Source organism: Pogona vitticeps, chromosome 3, assembly GCF_051106095.1.
Source record: "Pogona vitticeps strain Pit_001003342236 chromosome 3, PviZW2.1, whole genome shotgun sequence".
NCBI classification, from domain to species: Eukaryota; Metazoa; Chordata; class Lepidosauria; order Squamata; family Agamidae; genus Pogona; species Pogona vitticeps.
In genome coordinates this window covers 211,205,601-211,228,544 of record NC_135785.1, presented here as the reverse complement: position 1 = coordinate 211,228,544, position 22,944 = coordinate 211,205,601, and the positions used below count along the sequence as shown (strand labels likewise).

General features: G+C 38.5%; 1 protein-coding gene across 12 annotated transcripts in view; it reads left to right on the top strand.

The window, feature by feature from the left end:
• The window catches only part of USP25 (ubiquitin specific peptidase 25), a 412,805-nt gene that overhangs the window by 353,819 nt on the left and 36,042 nt on the right, over positions 1–22,944 (top strand). For 11 of the 12 annotated variants that reach the window (XM_078388974.1, XM_078388967.1, XM_078388972.1 and 8 more), the window contains one exon: positions 21,347–21,411. The exons of the other annotated variant lie outside the window; for it this stretch is intronic. The gene's annotated coding sequence lies outside the window, so the exon portion shown is untranslated. The remainder of the gene's footprint in view (positions 1–21,346; positions 21,412–22,944) is intronic. 12 annotated transcript variants of the gene reach the window in all.

The following is a 22,944-nucleotide window of genomic DNA, read 5'->3' as shown; positions in this document are numbered from 1 at the left end:
AAATCCATTTGAGAATCAGTATAAACTACTGATAAGTTTCAGGAATTCACTGAACCTGATTCAATATTAATCAGCCAATAGTGAACAATTCCTTGCACCAAAGAGATTTCTTAATGCAGCCTCTCTGTTAGTGTTTTAGGACACGGTTGCATCCAAGAGAACTATAAATGTTTTGTGAAATAATTGATGTAAACAGCTTGCAAACTGTGGATAAACAGGTGGTTGGTTGGTAATTTTGAGGACTGAAACAGTCACCAGATTTTTTTAAGGAGATAGGTTTTTTTGTATGTGGAGAATTCTGGGATAAGAGCAGAGTGGCCAAGGCTTTGCTACAGAATTTAATCAAATGTGAGTGACTTGAAATCAGTTTTTTCCATGAAAGGTTATGGATCCCATGCATTCTAGAGGCATTTCAGGAAGCTGTATTCTTCAGTTTTGGAGCCAAGGGATGTTTAAGTTTTGTCTAGTGGCAGAAGACCACAGATGTGCCCAGTATTTCTCAAAATCCTGCTTAGGTGGAACAGTAGTTTCCAACCTCTCTCCTGCTTGGGACAAACCATGGTAGTCCTACATACAGTGGTGCCTCGCTTAACGATGTTAATTCATTCCAGCGAAATCGCTGTAGAGCGAAAACATTGTCAAACGGAACAAAAATCCCCACTGAAACGCATTAAAACCCGGTTAATGCGTTCCAGTGGGCTGAATACCTGCTCGTCCAGCGAAGATCCTCCATATGGCGGCCATTTTCAGTGCCTGTACAATGAGAAATCCATCCTAAAAAACAGCGGGGGGCATTTTGAAAGCTGGCAGCCATTTTGAAACCTGACAGTGAGCTGTTTGCTGATCGTTGTAAAGCGAAAAATCGGTTCCCGAAACAGGGAACCGATCAATGTGAAGCAAAATTCCCCCATTTAAAACATCGTTTTGCGATCGCAAAAGCAATTGCAAAAACATCGACGTAATGCGGATTTGTCGTAGAGCTGGGTAATCATCCAGCAGGGCACGACAGTACTAGTCTTCCCGTACTGTGACAAATGTGCTTCATTTGCCTGAAGCTTCTGTTGCAGCAAGTCAAGCTCCTGCCCTTTATTCAGCTGTGCTGTTTCAAACATGATGTTGAACTTTTTCAAGACAGACCCTATTTCCTCCTAAAATTCTCCTTCTTCCACCATGAGGGAAAGCAACCGGTTTTTATTTATTTGGCCTCAAAGATCTTTTATGCCTTGCTCTTTTCTCAGTTGCCAGGCAGGCTTATCATAGGTTTTTCTTTCTCCAGTTTGTGTTCTGTGACCTTAATATAATGTGTAACAATTCAGAGATACTGGCTGCCAAACAGTAAACTGCTAATTGAATTGAATAAATATCATTATTTTTATACAGAAAATTGCCTACAGTCTAATTTAGTTTGAAAGTATGTTTTTAACATACTTGTTAGCATTTATTATAAGAAGGGCTGTGGATTGGGGAGGTTCCATCAAATTTCACAAGAGGTCCCAGTGGAATTTTATACAAAGAATTTGATGGAACCTTCCCAATCCACAGCCATCTTCTCTACAGAACACTTCTACAGAACATTTCTCTTCACTTTCCGCAAAAATTCTTTATTCCTTGTTTCTGGGGGGTTGCCAGACATCTCAAGAATTTGTACCGCATTGGTTTCAGGATGGTTTTTATTGTGCTTTAAGGGACTGGCACATTCCTCTGGGAAGCATTCTTCATCAAATAATAAACACCTTCCAAACCTCCCTTTTTGTGCATTCTCTTTCTTTCTATGTGACCTATTTGTGTTGTGACAAGGTGCCTCCTGGGTGGACATGTGTACAAGCTTCATGCAGTTTTTTACTCCCTCCCAGTCTTTTGAAGTCTTGACAGTGTCTAACAGTTTAGAACAACCTCCTCATTGTCTTCTTTCATCCATCTCTTGCACCCTATTGTTTTTTAATGCATTGTATTCCTCATCCTTGTGCCAAAGTGGCCTTGTTTGGAACTCCAGGCTCTGAAGGCAAGGACATTCTGTCTTGGGTCTTGGTCTTGAGCTTCCCCGATGGGACAGGCCTCCATCAGTAGCATTTCTGTATTCCTGTTCAGTGGCAACAGTGTTTCACAGGGAGAATATAGGGGAGTTTTCAAATGTGGCCCACCTCCTGAGCTATGAATCTGACCCTTGTTAACCTGGGTGACAGCTGAGCAAGTATAAAATTTCATTTGGACTTCAATAAGCAACTACACCTACAGCTAGGTTCTGTGGTTGGCCATCCCTAACCTGGGGACAGATACAATGAGGAACTGCCCAGTCTTGATCAGATGCTGCTGATATTTTGTTTGTTTGTTTGTTTAACTTCTATGCCACCCACAGTACCCAAAGGTCTCTGGGCAGCTTACAACAATTTAACTACAGTAAAAAAAAAAAGATAAAACAATTAAAATATATACTGTACTCTAAAAATTGTCATCAGGACCCACAGTTGATATTATTTCAGTTAAAAGCCTTCTGGAACAGGAACGTTTTGACCTGGCGCCGAAATGTCATCAGCGTCGGCGCCAGACGAATCTCAGTTGCCATAGGGTTTTCCTTGCCATAGCCTTTGGGGGCACATCTCCTACCATCATCAGCAGGGGCAGCACAGTTGCTAGTGCTGCTTCCTCACCATCATTGGGCCTATTCATGGGCTGCACTCTCACACCCTGCTAGCACTACCGCCACAATTCAGAACAGCTCAAGAGTTCTATTGTTGATTTTAGTCTACATATCTGTAGATCATTCTGCTATCCACCACAGACCTGCCCTATAGTGAGGTTTGCCTTCGTCATCAACATGATCATCATCATTAGTCTGAATGTTGTCTCCATGCTTCTTTATTCAGATTTTACATTGTAAATGCAAATATCACTGTCACCATAAAGAATGATTGCTGCCAGCATAAAGAATGGATAAAATTTAATAAGGTCTGATTTTCAACTGTGCATTGTCATCTTGTCATCAAAGCAAACCATTGCAAACAGCATTGATCCACTTCAATTAGATCTTCAGGCAATGTCATCATTTTGTTGAAAATTCACTTCATGTACATCTGCATGGAGAACCAGTGTGTTTAGCAAGAGTCTGTGAAGGAAAAGGAAAGTTAAATGCAGGATAAGACACTTTTTCTCATTTGAGAATTATTCATTTGTCTATGCAAAATGTCTATGAAAAGTTCATAGCTGTCATCCAAAGCAGCCTCACTCTGACATACATTTTGTAGCTGTACAAAGAGGGGGTTCCATTCCAGATTTGCAAGGCACCCATGCAGCTCAGATAGTATGAGAAGGGCCATATGAGAATTATGCTGTTCCTAACCCCAGGTGTGACCATTACAGAAACTAGAGCAAAGCTGGTCTGGAAGGTGCCTTTTGACTGCTTGGTGGAGTGGCAAGCAGCTGTAACATAGTCACATTCATGCTGTCTTCATTATGTAAAAAGCAGAGAACTCCACTGATATAACTGCTTATACTTGTGATACTAAATTCATAGCTTCCAACACAGTTCTCATTGAAATAATGTAGAAATGACAGTAGCCATGATACAGTCTGAAGATAAACGTTCCCTCCTTCATAAAGACCAAAACCATTGGGTGTACCCTACTTGAGTAATAACAATATAGATCTAAATTCAGTGGGATTTACCATTCCATTGGTTTACTCTGGGACAAGCAATTAGACGTAGGCCATAGGATGCTGCTCTGTTCTAATTTTAATTACAGACACATAAGCCCATGAGATGCTAATGAGAATCATAACCACAGTACAGAGGGGGGGAAGTTTAACCTCAGTGTGAATGAATAAAAAGAGAAAAACATGGTGCCACTGATTTTTTTTCTTTTTTAAACTCCAGTGTGAAGCAAAATTATCCAGATGAAAATAGAAGGGCAGCTGCATACTGTATCTTATAATGTATCTTTTAGCCTTCAGGGTGAAATAGAACTTGAGTACTGTACAGTTTCATATATATCACCATGTAAGATGCCAAAAATTAATGACTTGGGACCACCCATAGAAGAAAACATGGTTTAAGAATTCAATCCAAGCCCAAAGTAATATTCTGTTCAAAGCACATTTAGCAGCCTAATAAATATAAAGAAAAAAAATCCAAATCAAAACTGAAATATAAACCATACAGAAACACATTGCTTAATTAGCATAGGACCTCATTTGTTTGTTTCCCATTGTGATACCAAAATTTGTAAAACTTTATTGACATGGGGGAGACAGCTTTCTTCTGGCCATTAAAGCTGCTTAAGCAAATAATTGTTATGGGAGGAGAAAGAAAGTTTACCTTTGAGTCAGGTGCTAAAATATTTTCCATCTGTTTGTAAAACTGGTTAGTTGAAATCACCCACAGCTCTCATACTTTTAAAGAACAAAATTGTGTAGTATTGTATGGCAAGCTTCTCTGTTAAGACAGTAAAACATTATAAATGTGTGTGCTCAGCCAAACAATTTAGCTGTAAAGAATTTCTAATAACTTTCATCCTAAGAGTCCCTGGAAATGTTGGATAAAATGAGAAAAGCAGTAGCTAGAGTGAGCTATGCCGGTACATTTTCATGTGCTATGGGAATGTGCAAAGTAGGAAATTATTTTAAAAAAAAACAAGAAAGAGATGCTCAGTGTTCAGGTAGTTGACCTAAATGTTGTTGCATAACACAAGGGGTGACTTTTAGGTTTTTACTTACCCCTTTTCAATATGATCAGTTATTTGGATCTGAATGGAAGCGTAATTAGTAATATCTATCAAACTGTAAACCATTAGATTATTGGTAGATTTAACCACTTGCAAACCTGTTGCCTAGTTTTATGAGCTAGTAGCTTGTAACATTAGGTTTAAAGATTCTCTTTGAATCTGTTTCTGTTTCTAATTCACAAAGACTTGTGTCCTCACAATATTTAGCTGTATCCTGAGGAGTTAGGGTATTACATTTCTACTGGGTTCAGCAATGGAGGAGGCATTTCAGTGAAGGATTTCCATCCATGTTTCTTTGAACATCCTAAATTAACAGCCAGATCTGACAGTGTGATGATAACACAGAGGCAAAAATACTGGTTGTTACGGTAGCTTGGAAGCCACCTGTCCCTCAATGCTGTAGAGGCATGTCATCTGCCAATAGCGTGACGGAAGGTGGGACATAAAGGGGTGGAGCCAGTGTATATAAGGGGAGTGAATGGGTGTGAGTGCTTGAGATAGGGACCAGATAGGGACTGGTTAGGGACCGGTTAGGGTGTTAGGGTTTGTTCCTATCGTGGAGAACTGTGCTATATAGTGAGGGTCTGTGAGAGAGTGTGTGAGTGAGTGATACTTTATTATAGTGATTGCCTTATTATTTGAGTTATTAAAGTGATTTACCATTCCTTTTGTTGTAACCAATAAACACAAGTTTTTATTTTCAAAATCATTTATTAGTCTGAAGAGTCATTTGAGGGAATGGTTGGTGGCAGCATGAATAGAGTGAGTGTATGAGAGTGATGTGGCACCTCCTTTGTGACGTGTGAGGAGGCTGTCACACTGGTCTACTGTGATTCTCAGTTTATCAAACTGGGTTTTCACAGGTGAAATCACTGCAGCCCATCCAGACAACTATTTCCAAGAGTAAACAGAGCCAGAGGCACAGAGCTGCAACAGCATAAGCTACCTTAAACTGATAGCAGGGTGCTAACTGGGAATTTCCACCCCTCTCCTATACATATGAAAACTTTGCAAGTATTCTAAAATTCTGAATTGGGTCCAAATCCTGTTCTTGCTCACCAAAACTTCCCATATGCAGAGTTCTGCTCTGTTCCACTTCCCACCCTGTATGTTCCTACTGTCCCCCATGTTTCCAATGGCAGAGGAATGGGAGAAGGGAACATCAATCTCAAAGAATGAAAGAGAGAAAGACAGAGAGATTTGCATTTATTTATACAACAGCATATTTCCCATATTTACCTATAACATGAAATGTCTATGTACAGTTAACTGTGACATATATACAAAAGTCAAGCCACATGCTCATACCTTTTGCAAACCTGCATTTACAGTAGCTGTGAGTCATTCATCTTGGCAAGCACAGCAACTTCCAAAAGGTGGTAATTATTCTGCATATTCTTCATGTTTAGAGATAATTACACTTTTAATAGGGACTGTGATTTTTTTTATCCATTTGTTGGAATCCTACCAAAATGTTATGTCAGGCATTCATGTGTTTGCCTCTGAAAATATCATCTCAGTAATTCATGGAGAATAATACTTCTATCATCAACAAAGTCACTGAAGCAAATAATGGATTAATTTTTATAGTTGGATTTAGAGGTTATGTTGTTTGTTGTAGTTTATGTGAAGTTCATTGATCTAAATATAAATTATATATAAGGGAGAGAAGTTCTTTCCTAATCAAAAGATCAGTCTTCAATGCCAAGGTTACTGAGGACCAGCAGAAGTTGTGCTGGAAAAAAGTTCCATACCAGTTTGGGATGATATAAGTTACCCAGGACTGCCCATATCTTGTCCCACCTTTGTACTGCTATTGTATTTTTGTCCCTGGAGTGGAGGAAGCCCAGAACTTAATATAATTTAGCTCATCACTCACTCACTCTTAGCAGAGCAGTTGCACTCTGTACTGGCAAATCTCTCAGATCTGCCATGAGAAAGGGTTTCTGCAGATAGTAAGGCATGTCTACCAGCATACAGGCAAGAGGAGAAGGGGACAACAGAGGACGAGCTGGTTGGACAATGTCATCGAAGCTACCAACATGAGTTTGACCAAACTCCAGGAGGCAGTGGAAGACAGGAGGGCCTGGCCTGCCCTGGTCCATGGGATCACAAAGAGTCAGACACAACTTAACGACTAAACAATAGCAACCAAACCAGCATACAGGGATTTCTGCCAGCAGAAAATACTTCTGGTTCTTTCTAATCCTCTACAGCCAGCGTATCTTTGAGCTGGGATTTTCCTGCATCCAGTGGAAGAGTTTAAAATGTCATGCATAATCTGAGGTACCTTAACACAATGGAAAAATGTTCAGCTAAAGGAATAGAATTCAGGCCCTTGTGATGGAGTCCTTCTTCAACTGCTTATGCTTCCTTCCAATATGCTACAGAGAAAGAGTGTAGGTGCTGGTGTGGAGAGATCACCTTCTGATCTTGGAAAGCTTGCACAGGATCCAGGCCCCTGGATCAAAGCCATTATTTGTAGCACACTGAAATTGAACCCAAGGTTCTGCCAGAGCAGAGCTGTTATTTAGAGCATATTGAAATAACAGAAGGTTTAACTACTATAAATAGGGTTATGGAAATATGTGGGAGACATACGGGGCTAGACATGTTTGTATACTTTCCCAAAAGAAAATAATTTTGTAATCTCAACTACTGGTAACATTGCCAAAGTTTTGCAACATTCATTCCGAAGGACCAACAGTTTCCTTATTAAGTGTGTAAAGGAAAAGTGTGCAAATTATCTTCCACATTCTAACACTCATACAAAAACTGTTGACATTGTTGACAGATGTACTGCCAATGTTTCCTACCACAATTTGCTTGAATTTATCCAGATTATTGCATTCAATAATACTGGTCTACAATTCTTTAGAAGTCTTCTGCTTCAGAGATTAAATGTGCTATTATGTATTTTGATGTGCTGAATTCAAATACAACAATTAAAACAGCACATAGTGCACTGTTTCCAAGATATCTGTAAGTTTTAAAATTTTACATCTACGCATATTTTGTAGATATTAGAAGTTTAATCATAAATTATAAACCTAGATCTTTTCATATGTGTATAGGTGTTTATATGATAATATTTCACCTGTCCTGTTTATGTACATTTCAACATCAACAAAAGGGTCATATAAATAAAATAAATAAAATATATTATGAAACAAAAGGTAAAAAACTATTATGTACATAGTTTATTTATTTATTTATTACATTTATAACCCGCCCATCTAGTCATATAGACTACTCTGGGCAGGTAACAACATAGCATATAACAATTTACAGTTTAAAATGACAATGTATTACTAAGAAACATAATGATCCAAGATGGAAGAAGCACAAGAAACAAAAATTCAGACAGTGGATGGAAGGAAGGCTTGCTTGAACAGCCAGGTTTTCAACTGGTATTTGAAGATGACCAGGGAAGGGGCCATGCGAATATCAGGAGGGAGATTGTTCCAGAGACGAGGAGTCACTGCTTAGAAGGCCTGTTTTTTGTTTTTTCCTTCTGGTCCTCCCTCGGCATTAGGCTCCTCAGTCTCACCTCCTGGCTAGATTGGGTGATGTGGGTAGATCTAGGTGGGAGAAGGCGTTCCGTCAGGTAACAAGGCCCTAAACCATTTAAGGCTTTATACATAAGTGCTAAGACTTTGAAATCTACGCAGAACCGAACAGGCAGCCAAATGCAAGGCAGCCAGAGTGGGAGTAATATGTTGATGTTTCCTTACCCCAGTAAGAAGTCTGTCCTCCACATTCTGCACCATCTGGAGTTTCTGCATAGATCTCAAAGGCAACCCCACATAGAGAGCATTGCAGTGGTCTAATCTAAAGATTACGAGCGCATGGACCAAAGTGGTGAGTGACCCAACATCTAGATAGGGGCGCAGTTCGGCTATCCACCAGAGATGGAAATAGATGGTGCGGACCACTGACGCTACCTGGGATTCCATGGCAAGCGCCTGGTCCACATAGACCCCCAAGCTGCGCACCTCAGTTTAGTCCTAGTTTAGTCCTAGAATAGTTTAGTCCTATTCAGTCTCTACTCAGCGCTTCTTGGCTTGTGTCTTGTATTCATTAAATGGAGCATCTCTTGTCACTGTTCAGAAATAGTCTGCAAGCATTGATGGGCTCCATTTGCCCTGATAGGATTTCTCCATTGTTGCAATGTCCTGGTGAAATTGTTCAACATGCTCATTGCTTACTGCTCTGCAGTTTGGTGGAAATGACAGTGCAAAAAAAAAAAAAAGTATCTTTACTGACATGTTGCAACCAAGGCTTTTGTATGCCTTGAGGAGGTTTTCCACCGACAACCTGTAGTTGTCTGCCTTGTTGTTTCCAAGAAAATTTATTGCCAGTAACTGAAATATTTTCCATGCCATCTTTTCCTTGCCACATGGTGCAAGTTCACAAATCTGAGAACCAACAAAGACACTTTCCTTTATCTTAGCTTAACATATCTTTGGAAATTTTCCACAGAGGTACTTGAAAACTGCTTGTGTTTTGTCCATGGCCTTGACAAAGTTCTTCATCAGACCCACCTTGATGTGTAAGGGTGGTAACAATATCTTTCTTGATTCAACAAGTGGTGGATGCTGAACACTTTTCCTCCCAGGTTTCAATGACTGTTGGAGTGAACAATCTATCTTGATGTGGTGGGAATCTTTTGCATGACTATCCCATTCGCAGAGAAAACAGCAGCACTTTGTGTATCTAGTCTGCAGATCAAGCAAGAGAACAAAAACCTTCAAATTGCCACAAAGCTGTCACTGATCTTGGTCATAGTTTATGCACCTCAAAAGTTGTTTCATGTTGTCATACATTTCCTTCACTTGGAATGCATGACCATCTGCAATTGATGGCAAAACATTGCCATTATACAGCAAAACAGCTTTAAGACTCTTTGTCAATGAATCAGTGAACACTCCAATCTGGATTATGAGCAATGTTGAGAGCTGCCATCACACCATCAAAGTTGTTGCAGGCTACAAGATCACCTTCCATGAAGAAGAATGGGACAATGTCCTTTTGATGGTCACAGAACATGGAAACCCTAACATGACCTGCCAGAAGATTCCACAGGTGTAGTCTGAATCCCAACAGCTCTGCCTTACTCTTGAGTAGTTCCAAATTCCTGACAAGGTCATTCACCTTATGTTATGAAGTGTGTTTCAGAGAATGAATATAGGGAAAAATATGGGTCCTGTAACCTTGATGGTTCAGGACAAGAAGTTTCATCCTCTTCCTCTTCTTTGTCTGACTCAAGTGAGAATGATTTGGGTGCATCTGGAACCAGCAGTGCTTCTCCATGGGGTATTGGGTGTATAGCTGCTGGAATGTTTGGATAATGCACAGTCCACTTTTTCTTTGACACACCTTTCCCAACTGGAGGCAACATGCAGAAGTAACAGTTACTTGTATGATCTGTTGGATCTCTGAAAATCATTGGCACTACAAAAGGCATAGATTTCCTTTTCTTGTTCAACCACTGGTAAAGATTTTTTGCACAAGTGTTGCAGCATATTGTGGGGCCCACCTCTTGTCCCAATCTCCAGTTCTGCAGCAAAATAAAGGTGATAGGCTTCTTAACCATAATTATACTGCACTTTTGTGATACAAAAGTCACATTATCACAAACAAAGCAGAAGTTACCTGCAGTGTTCACACAAGTATGAGGCATCTCTGCCCACCTTGGCTAAACAGAAATGTGTCGCTTTGCAAAATCAGACACTGACAAATAAGAGGGCACGACTCTGTATGATTTATTTGCGAAGGCTTTCATGGCTGGGATCTAATGGTTGTTGTGGGTTTTTCGGGCTCTTTGGCTGTGTTCTAAAGGTTGGTCTTCCTAACATTTCACCAGTCTCTGTGGTTGGCATCTTCAGAAGACAGCAATCTGTCCTCTGAAGATGCCAGCTACAGAGACTGGCGAAACGTTAGGACAAACAACCTTTAGAACACGGCCAAAGAACCCAAAAAAACCACAACAACCATCTGGATGATTTCTTGGGCAATTTGTTCAGCGGAGTGATGTAAGCTTCGTTATGATTGCATCATCCATGACTTCATCATCCATGACGTCTAAGAATAACATGCAATTCATAAGATGTATGATGCAGTACCACCTTTAGATTTCATCATTCATTGTTTTGCCTAAATAAGCAAGTACTATCCAAACCCAGTCATAGATTTATCCATAGATACAGTCAAAAATTATTTTATTCATTTCTGGTTTAAATTGAGACCCCTTCCCTTTATAACTCTCTTATCCTCTGCCATTCCAAGTCAAGGGTTGTAACATATCATTGAAAACTAAAGTCAGTCATGAGTTTTAAGCATCATTTTTGTTCTCAGTGACCCAGAATGTATAAAGTTTGACTACACTATATCAGAAGTATTTTGGCTGTAGACCAGACTCAAGATTATATATTACTTTTCATAGAAAGTATATTGGGCAACCCAATTTATTTCATAATATATTTTGCTTGACACAGGATGGGGTGGGAGTTATATGGCTCACTAGCCCCATGTAGCATTGTGCCCATTTCTGCAGCCAAATTTGCATCATCCCCCTCCAATGCATCAGAACACACAGGAATAATGATTAATTAAAATATCTAGTTATTTCACATTCTTTAAAGAAAGGAAAAGATGGTGCTTAGACTATGCATGCACATACTCAGGGAGAATGATGTATCTATTAATTCACTGTCCATGCTGTTCTGCTTTTCCTCATCTCTTCTTCCAATCAGTCCTTCCTTTGAGGCTTTCTCAACTTGCACTGCTTAGAACTTCCTAGAAATGGTTCCTGACTAAAGAGGAGGAACAAACAATTCTGAGAGCCATGGAGCATTTTGGCTCTCTTCTGTTATTTCTCCATTCTCAGGCAGTAGCAGGATGCTGAAAAATCTGCCACCTGAGAAAGGAAACCGTAGAAGAAGAGGCTTAATTGACAGGCAGCCATTTTGGTCCCTGCAAAGCTGTGCTCCTCATGCAGGATGACTTTTACATTCTTGCAGTAATAGCTTGTAGTTTGAATGGACTACTTAGAAAGGAAAGACTTTTTTCTCCCCCAAAGGTCCTGTTTCTCATGCATACACTTACACACTAACTTCAATAACCTGCTCTGAAAGGTCAAGGAAGAAATTGTTTAACAAGGGCTATTAACACATATAAGGTGACCCACAACCCCCAGAAAACATTTTGTGACCCCCTTGGTGTCACAACCCCCAGGTTGGGAAACACTGATCTGTATGAAACATGAGATTAAAAATAATGGCAGTCAAGATTTACTTTCAAGATGCTCACTTTTAAAATAAACTTTGTTTTAAAACAATTCAACACACAAATGCAGTTAGCCACATTTCCTAATTAAAATGCCCCAACAGCCTAATATTTATTTATTTATTTATTTTTAAAATGTTTCTGTTACACCCTAATAACTGACAATACCCTCCAGGTAGTTTAAAACAATCTATTTTTAAATGGATAATTTATAATCACATATTTTAAACTAAAACAAATATCCCAAATGGTGTCCAGATGTTAAAATGTATGAATTTTAAGGAACAGCAATAAAACCTGGGGGGGGGGGGAGAGACCAAAATTCAAAATGAGAATCAAGATCTGAATGCATGCTGAAAGAAAAAGTTGTCATGCTCATGTATGCATGCTACTAAGAAGAGTGAATATCTGGTTGCTCTTCATAGGGTGCAAAACAGTGGAGAGAACCCTATGGAAACTTCTCTTCCTCTGGGAGCCACCCATCCCAGAGGTGGCCCTCAGAGAACACCTTCCAAAACCTGAAGGAAAGACAGTAAAATGTGTCTTTTTTTAGTATTTTGTTATTTGTAGTACCTCTAGCAGTCTTTACTGTATATGTTTGAAACCCAAGATTTAGCTCGCTGCTAAGTCTGCAGACTTTGAGCAAGTGAGCGTTGTTTGCCTCCCACCCCAGAAAAGGCAGAGACATCACAGGGACACGTGATGGTTGGGGGGGGAGAGAGAAACCTATTTAGGTGACTCACCCAGCGCACGTTGTCCTCTTCTTTCCGGCCACCCACCCGTCCTCCCTAAATCTAGTGTGAGTTTTTCTGGTCGCCATCTGGGGCCGGATAGGAATTTTTGACCTTCATCCTGATTGGCCTTGGATGGGGGGATTTTTCACCTATCCCACACTGGATGAGGGTTGTTGGCTTTTGGTGGAAACTATTTTGGTCGCACTGGCGGGTAGTGTGGAAATAACCGGTATTTCGGTGTGTCCCAATTTGTAAAATCAGGTAAGCCAACAGCGCATCTGACCTTCCGGTGCTGCGGATCGTGCGATTACAGTGCCTGTGGGGGGAGGAAGCGCTGGGCCACTTCCAGACCAACAGTTATCAGTCAAAGATGTCTTGAGGTCTGGGGGGGTTTATTAGCGGCTAGCCTGGATCCTGTGGTCTCGGGACCACCGGAGCTTGGGGGCCGGGGACTCGCCCACTTATTGATCAGGGGGTATGGGAATACCCCCAGTTAACCGGCTTTCCGCACTACAGCAGGCCCCCATATTCTTTTACTGGCCGAAAGGCAATTTTCCTGAATTCATTATTTAAATAAAGTGTGGCCCGCATTTAATCCAATCTACTATCTCATATCTTTATTCTGGGGTTGGGGTGGCAATATATTTGTGTTCTAATCAAGTAGATAAAGCATTCCAAGTTTTAAGTTAAAGTTCAAGAGGTGTGATTTGTGAAGGTATTATTATTTTAAGACATAAAATAGCTGATACTTTGAAAAAAAAACTTAGATGCAGGGTCACTATTACGCTCTTTAATCGATGTATAACAGTGGGTTTGTACGTAAAGCTACTATTGTAGGCATGCTTCTTACATTTCATTCCTAAATTTGTTTCTAATATGATCCTTTGATTTGAATAGGATTTACTTTCAATTTCATGCTCAGAATGTGGGCACCATGAATATTCACAGATATTCTCAGTTTTGGCAGTAAAGAATGCTTTAATATGCTCTCACCCTGTAAAAACAAAAAACAAAAAAAGTGAACCACTATGAGATTTTGTGCCCTTGCATGATAGCAAAAAGACTATATGCAAAAGACTTTTCCCATCGTCATCAGCAGCAGCATTATGCCCTTACCAAAAAATAAAATAAAATAAAAATTGGCAAAACTTGCAAAACCCTCCATTATGTTTTTTTAAGATTCTCCCACAAGCACATGCCTTTTGTGTAAAATACAAGGTTTTATGTCAAATGAAGCTCTCAGTGAAAAAAAACCAAAATATTTTTGCAAGAGATATACCTTGAAATTAAAAAAGCGAATAACACCCCCCCCACAACCTCTTCCACATTTTTATACCCTACAGTCAGTAAACCAGGAGGATCAAACATTTGTTGTTAAATTCAGTAGTATTTCTGGTTTAAAGATCTTTCAGTACTTTATTAAAATCTAGTAGTTCATTTTTCTTTAAGGTTAGCTCATGAAGTGATTTCTAATGTCCAATTTTCTTATGGGTATTCTTTAATTTCACTAATTTCAGTAAACAATATATTTCTTTTAATTTTCATGTATTTCATAAAAAAGCTGTGCCCTTTAGTGCATTCTTCTTGCAAAGTCACTGTAAGAATGTGTGCATGAATACGAGGTACTGTTCCTGGAGTATTATTTTCCTTTAAGATGGTTGATATTGATTTTTGTCCTATTTGTCTTCTCTAGTTGGCAAGATAGGGGGTATGGACCAAGGAAAAGAGTCTTGAGGGCCATCTTGTTAAAGGAAATCTGACCGAAGGTAGTGTGATCAGAGGCCAAGGTTAAGCGATATCCAAGTCTAGTGACTGATGACTGATAAAAGTACAATTGAGAATACTGAGGGAGAAGTGATTCCATTCACCTGCTCCCACCTGGGTCAATGGGACTGAAATTGGTAAAGATTAATTGTAGGTAGAGAGAATAAAAATGGTTATTGATATCTTCCTCCAGGGATCTAGCTACATTTGAACACTGCAATCATGAGTCGTTAGTATTTGAAAGACCCTAGAGCATCAAAACAAGTATTAAATATGATGTCGTTTAGGTGAAAAGACAAATTCTTCTTGTGATGTGTCACTTATAGCATAAGAATATTTGGATCTTCTTTCTTTGAATCTTCTGTGGTTGGTAGAGAAACCCATCCCATGAACATTAAGCAATAACACCTCTAAAGCCACCAAGGATATCTAAAAGTGGTTTTAGTATCAACAAGACGTTATTAACAGTGGGCCACAAAGCCACAACAAAGGAGAATTGTCATCAGTATTTGTTAGTTTCAAAGATGAATGCTTCTGATAGCTAGCATAACTGAAAGCTTCTTGAGGCTTAACAGCAATAGCTTTTGATCTGGGAAAGGTGATCATAAAGAAGAAAAGAAGAGTTAGGTATTACTTAGTTATAGAGGATGAGATTCTCTTTCAGGCATTTCCGACCAGTTGTTAGATGATTGCAGCAAAAGCTCATCCTGAAAAAACTCTACATCTGGAGGGATTGCCTGAAAACCTTCTGGGGGCATAAGATTAATGCAAGTTAGATACTGTAGTATTTATCATGGCACAGTGTGAGTACAGATGATTGATTTATTGGGAGGACCCCAATAATATTATCTGCCCTCCATCTGAAGAATAATGATGTGCAACTGAAACTTTCTTTTGGCTTTAGAATCTGGAAGACATGAATTTTGGTCCCTCGGTAGGTAATAGGACACATTTTTAATCATTGTCAAAAGGGCTTCCTTAACTGATTCCCATACACATTTTGTGATGAGATCCCGCAGTTTGCCTTTATTGAGCAGTTTCACAGAGGGAAAATCCATGTATGGTGAATATGCTGCCTTCTGTCAAATGCACCTCAGATGAGTGATTGTTGAATTTACAGACTCCTGACCCTTCAGTTGATTCCTTAATAATCCTCATCCCAAAGATCATTTTCAAAATTTCTATTTTGCAAGATTTCCAAATTGATTTGGAGATCTAAAGTGTGTTTAATACCAACAAGTAAGATCATTGGTGACCCCAACCACCATTCATAGCTTGCTCAGGTGGTTCAGATGCTCAGCTGCCAAAAAGTTTAGTGGAGAGTCATCTGCATTTTCTTTCAAAGAAAGACAACCCTTCCTTTCTTAAATCTTGTTTTAATTGCTTTATTCGTTCCATGTGTTTATTTGGTGAATTTAATGCCAGAAGGTGTTTTTGTTTGTTTGTTTGTTTTCTTTCTACCCGTAACACATTTCTCCATGTTGGTTTCCATGCTGCTTTCCTGAATCTGCTGCAGAGGAACTAAGTAAGATTCTAGGTGTCCATTTTTTTTTAACACAGTACTCTGATTATTCCAGCAAAGGATCAGTCACTTGATTTTTGTTTTATATTTCTTTATGGGCTTAAGTATATTATTTTCAGGCTGGTTGGATAGATTAGGTATCTGGCTTCAGAGCCAGAGCTTGGTAGTTCAATTCCCCACTGTGCATCCCAGAAGAGCCAGAGTATGTGACCTTGGGCAAGTTGCAAAGACCCAGAATGCCCCCCAGAAGAAGGGAATGGTAAACTACTTCTGAATATTCTCTAACTAGAAAACCCTGAAAAAGGGTCATCATAAGTCAGAAATTACTTGATGGTACATGATTATTATTGTTAATAAAGAGAGACAAAACATTTTACATACATGACCATAAAGTGAGGGTTCACGTTCGCAGTTTAGAGTTATAGTTTTACAACTTCATTTCTTTTCTAGAAAATGTATTTGTAATTAGGTATGTGTCTAATATTTTTCACTATTTGGCATCTGCATGCATATACCCCTGCACACACATATACACACGCACGCACACACACGCACACAATTTTCTATGGAAAGAAGTAATAAGTTCAATGCAAGTGTTATTTTCTTTCTCACCTGGAAGAAGTCTCTTTTGACCTATCAGGAAAGTGATCCTTTTACTTCAACCCAATAAAGATAATTTATGAGACTGAAGCTCATGATTTCAGACTGACCTTCAGTCTACTCAGTGGGCTGGTTGGCATGTAAAGACAACTCAAGAAGAAGAAGTAATCATCCAATAAATAATAATGCACAGCAGCTTAATACCAAAGCTATGCTAGCACTAGATAGCCAGCACAAAATAATTTTCTTCCTTTCTCCTCAATACTCTCAATTACCCACTGAAGGCTACCTCTGGAGGGCATGCCAGGGTGCTGGACAGGCTACACCAGTGAAGGGGTATTGTGATTTCATAGTTCTGTTGATGAAAGGAGAAATATTCCAATTTATTCTGCCAATGGTTCTAAGACCAAACATCTCTGATATTTGCTACCTAACCTGATATCTCCCAGACTTTTCTTCCTGATTTCTAACAGATAATACTATCAGTTTCTACTTCTAACTCAGCTCTTTTTGTCTTTTGCTCAACCACTTCTATTCTTCACTGGAGGAGAAACAACAAAAGCAAAAAGAGCGGCTTAATAATTTTTTAAAATTTAACTTACATTTAGAAGACATCAGATATGAAGGACTTTTTCTCGATCCCAACCTAAGGCAGAATTCCACTGTGGTGACCCATTGGCATAGATAATGTTTGATGTCTTTTAAATTTGAGTTTAAATTTTAAAAAGTTATTAAGTGTTGAGGTCTCACAGAATTTGCATGGTGGTATAACAAACCACACATATCTGTATCAACTTTCTTTTCAAGTGGTGAATGGAAAACAAAACACTTGGTGGGTCTCCATTGTTGAGTTTCTAGTCCCTACCATGTTGGTGTAATAATAAGAGAAGAAAGAGCATAGCACCTTCCATTAGTCTACATAGACGTTAAGGGGACTTCTTTCTACCACTAGCGTCTACATGCTTTATTAGGTTCCAGTGTTTAGAAGGTCAGTTATAGGTGAAGTAAAGATATATGTATATATCTGAATAAATAGCTCTTTAGTCTAATGTAATGTAATGTAATGTAATGTAATGCATACAAATAAATATACTTTAATGTTTGTGAGAAGAGAAAGCCAGTTCTGCTTTTTCAGCCATGCTTTGGTGATATGATAGGAGGAAAAATCCTAAACACAGTAGATAAATGGATACTAGCAGTGAGTTAATTTTAAAAATACTAAGACAGTGAATCATTTTGTGTAGTGAGCATGACCAGAAATAATGTTTGGTGTAAAAGTTGGAAACAATTAGATTTTATATTTTGTCTTTTTAACGGCCTGCTTTTGTAAAGACCAGCATGTTGTATGGCTTTTAGAATAAAAATAAGACATTATTTTTAAACAGTTTGTTGGTTGACAGCTTGAAACATAAGTTAGGAATTAGAAAGCAGGTCTAAGATGACACCATTCATACTGCTTTTTCTGCAGACTGCCTTGAAGAAGATTGTAGCAATATAAAAAACTAGCATTGCTTGTAGCACCATTGTGCACGTGGATATTTTGGACCCAGCTCTAATCAGAAGCTAATAAAGACAGCAGGTTAGGGAGTAGCAAGGGAAAAAAATCTAATATGTACTAGGTATTAGGACAAGAAACACTAATGAACACTGTGTTTGCTCAGGAGAACAAAACAAAACAGCATAGTTGCTGCTTTAAAAGAAGAATATGTATTCTAAAGTTCTTTCAGTTCTGTCAGCATATGGGTGTGCTGTGGTGAAAAGAACTTGCTATGTTTAAAGGAATGTCCTATCTCTTCTGCTCTGCCCTCCGCCTGCACTCTCCATAACACACACTCACATATACACACACAGCACAGCCCAACCCCTCCCCAAAGGAGCCAGAGTTAGCTGTGAAAATGAAAGGACTTCACAAGAATCAGATTCACTTTGGACAACTCTTCACATTCCCCTTCTTCATTACATTTAGGCAGCACAATTCCGCCTCTGGTTTGATGGGCAGAGAAAGTGGGCAGCTTGCCAGGTAGACGTTACCATGACTCCCAACCCCCAAAGGTGATGCATTTTTTTCAGCTAATTCAATGAAGAGTGGGCTGAACTTTGGGTATAAACTAGACAATAGCTGCCTTCGCAGTATCAGCAGAATGGTTTATGGGAATGCACTCCACATTTGGCTGGAAAAAAATCATGTGACCTTACAGATGAGATTTTGCAATGGTGCCAGCAGAGACCTGGAAAGCAGCACCCCTCCTGACTTCTTTTCCCCTCGTTTCTCACATGGTGCAGAAAATGGTGGATCTTAATACTTGACTTTAACCAGACTCGGCAAGCAATTGAGCCTTGAAGCACAACTTTGCCTTTATTCTCTCCTGGTTTTGGCAGGCCACCAAGAGGCTGCCCCCTTTCATGCCTGATACAGTCTGTTGCTTATCTTTTCTAATAGAAGTGAGGGAAAGAGAGAAAGCCTACATAGAATATTCAGGATTTTTGTCTTAAAAAACCAGCAACCTGCATTTGGAAAGGAGAAGTTCTGGAGAGGGTGGATACTTCTCGTTTCAGGTTGCTGCATGGGGACCTACCTTTTTGGTAGTATTAAAAAAAACCTTCTGAGTGTCTGAAGAATAAAAAGTTTCTAATGTTTTAACGAGCAGGCATTTGAGCTGGACAAACTCGGCAGGAGCCCTGAACATGAGACCATTGAAAGCAGACTGTAACCAACTGGCACACTGCCTTTCTTCCCTTTTGCTTCGCAAGGTTTGTGGAATCGTCATTTATGGAATCATCAGAGGAGCTTTATGAATTCCCCCCCCCCCCCCGGTTTCTCCTCCTCTTGGTTCTACACTGCCAGTTGTCACAAGGATTGGTGCAGGTTTTGCGCAGTGCCGTGTGCCTGGAATTTCAAGAAGAACGAAAAAGACAACAGACATTCTGGCCTCTTCTCCTGGAAAAGCAGAGATCTAGAAAGATACAAAATCTGAGTTTGGGGAATACAGTAATTTGACTTGTTCACAAAAGGAATAAAAATCTGGCATGTTTTACTATGCCACCAGCATCAGGAAAGTTTCTTAGCATGTAACTAAATAAAATGAGACAATCGATTCATAGAGCAAAAATGTTATTTACATAGCAAGATGTTGGCATGGGTTATAAAACCTTTCTAAATAGGTGTAGCATTTTTTGAGTGGCTTTCCTTTTGTTTGTATGTTGAAATACTTGTTTATTTTCTGTATTGTACTTGGCCAATCGTATTGCTTAAAGTTACTTTTGTTTTGTTTGAATGCTTCTAAAAATACGAAAGTAAACATAGGCTGAAGAATGTTATGATTAACTTTGGGGCCCATTTAATCTCAGCTGAGTGCTAAAGTAGGGCAAAAGCATCTTGTCTTATGCGTGTTCAGTATAAACTTTGACTATCTGTATATAAGCTGTCTGCTAAGAAGTGCAAACTGATTTTCTTAAAATAGAGAGTGGTTCGTGTTCGTGAAATCGGTAGAAGAGATTAGTATTCTAGTCAGAACTTAAAGACAAAAGTAGAAGTCCACTGCTGGAATTATACTTCTCGGAATTCCTGTCTAACTTTGTTGCAAGGAATTCAGTGCTTCATGAGGACAGAAATAAAAAAGCAGACTGTCAGAACATTCTTGTAACAAGTCCGGTTTCCAGTTAGTAACAATATCTATTTTGGGGTGTTTGGTAAAGAAGCCCTCCTCCAAGGAAGGGGGGGGAGTGTGAGGCAAACACATGCAGTGTTTGTTTATTAAGGGCTATGTAAAGTTGCTCCTAACATTACATGATAATGCTACCCCGTGAAATCCTTTAATCTGTTTTGTCCCTATGTAACCTAAACATTTCTGCTCAAAACTGATCATGGCTGGAAGACTAGAAAAAAATTCTGAGTTCCATGTGCAATATCTTTTCCATGTGAGGAAGCACCTTCAATTTGCCCTAATAATATGAAATGTATTTTGGTTTCAACAATTTTAAATAATTATCTGGTAACACATGCCAGGCTGAGGGTGAGCAAGTACTTCTAAGGTTTTCTGAGGTGCAATTAAATAGAGATCCCATCATACCATCTTAAAGTTTGTTTTTCTTTGTTCCTTGAAACAAACTGTGGGGAGATGCCGAATTGAAATCATTCAGATTTGTTTAAAATAAGTCTTTACCTTGCATTTGTACTAAATAATTAATTGCCTTTGTTGCTATTTCCTCCCTAGTTGTTAGGAGAGTTGTTAAGAGTAGAATAGTACTATTAAAATTAAAATAAATATGCCAGTAGGCCCTATTGCTGTGCTAGAAAAGCAACAGTTTCATCGATTAGAAGCTGTTCTTTTGTAAACAGATAAATTACAACTCTGAAAAGTTTCATACCTGGAGATGCAATCCTATAAAAAATTTCCTGAAGGTAACATGAATAGGATGTTCTCTCATTCTGAAAGAATACAGATTCCTGTTTTATTATCCATGCAAAAGTAAATATCTTGTACTCTCTCACTTATCTTTAAAAGCACATTCCTTTGTACTTGGATTTTCTAAGAGACGTACAATTTTTGCTGTACTTCTAATTGTCTGACAAATAGCATTTGTATGCTATGCCAAGTAGCTCATTAGAAGTACAATGTTAGATTTGTTTGCATTGTATTGTGATCGTGCAACTCCTTTTCTAAAATATCTTATATTGCAGAATAACCTAATGTAGTTTTTTTTTCTTAATTTTGTTATAGTACTACAAAAAGCTAAAGTGGAAAATAAAAATGAAGAATATGATCATACCAGAAATTGGAAGAAGGTAATAAAATGCTAAACACTTAAGACCCATTTTGATATGTTAGTAAACTACTTTTTCCATTAATCTTTTATTTTAATTTAAAATGTATCTCTGAAATAGTACTATGATTGCAATGGAAACAGGGCAGCTGCTGACAGCTTTACTTTTCCTTGAACTATTTGCTTAATCAGCCTGGTTTCATTTATGTCTGAGAAGGGTTCCAACTGGTTATAGCTTCACCCATAAAGTAACTAAAATAATGTACTTCTTTCACAAATGGAATGGGCTTTGTGAAGTCCATAGGTTATGTGAAATATACCGGATTTTAAAACTTAGTCAGGCAAATGATTGTTGAAATGTGTCATGCCACTAAATGTGTGATCTTAAAAGGGTTACCTGGGATTGTGTCCTAACTGGGTAACTTCTGAGTAGACATGTGTTGGATCGCACTATAAAAATATCAAATTTTATGCAGACTCCAAACATTATTGTAAGAAATTGTGGATGAAAGAAAAATTAATACTTTGCTCAAGCAGCAAATCTTTTTAAGACAACACAGGCTGAATACTCACTTTTTAAGTGGGGGAAAAAAACAACTTAAATATAGTTTATACAGAGAACCTCACTCACTGGTCTGTAGCATTTGAAACAGAAATGTAAAAATCCCTACAGTATTTCTAGCCAATGTCGATGAGGTCATCCGAAACATACAGCACTACAGAATTTTTCTTTTTAAATCAATAAAGGGGAGAAATTTATCATAATCTGGAAATACTGATACTCAAAAAGATAAGCAGTTGTACAGTACAATTTTGACTAATAACGACAAAATTAGAATGTTAATCAGTCTGTAAAAGAACTCAGTTTATTTATTTCTAAATTAAGTTCTATGCTCTTAAAATAGATCTATGATAATTCTGAGTTTTCATTTTTATATTTTTATTTTTTGGTAGAATGATCCTTATATATTGGTATTTAAGTCCCTGCCGTGAGGAAAGTTTATTCAGTGTGGGAATCTCACTTGTAGATATTTCAGAAGACTGTTGTCTGTATTGGAGAATATCTCGTGTTTTGATTCTATAAAACACCTGGGGGGAAGGATTTGTTTGTTTTTTGTTTGTTTTGTTTTGTTTTTAAGAGCTCCAGTAGGAGAACTGCTTTCGTGGACTGAAATTCTGTGGCATAGTGAGTGGCACTACAATAGGCCCATTGAATCAGTGGGGTTTGGAGAATCAATTCCTCCATAAATTCCACTAGTTCAAATGGTCCTAATCTAATTGTGACTTACTTTCACGTAGCATAGATAAATGAAAATAGTTGGTTGAAATCCTATTGCATAATGTAGTAAGTTGCAACTAGAGTTGCTAGGCAACAGAATTCCAGCCTTTGGTTCTTAGCATTGGAGTAAATGTGACATTTTGGTCAAAATGTTATACTTTTAACAGGATTCATTTAATAGTATACATTTTGTAATATGTTAACACCTTTACTTAGACACAAAATTCTTGGTACAATAGCAGTTTGATTTTCATTCATTGTGGTATATTTATGCAT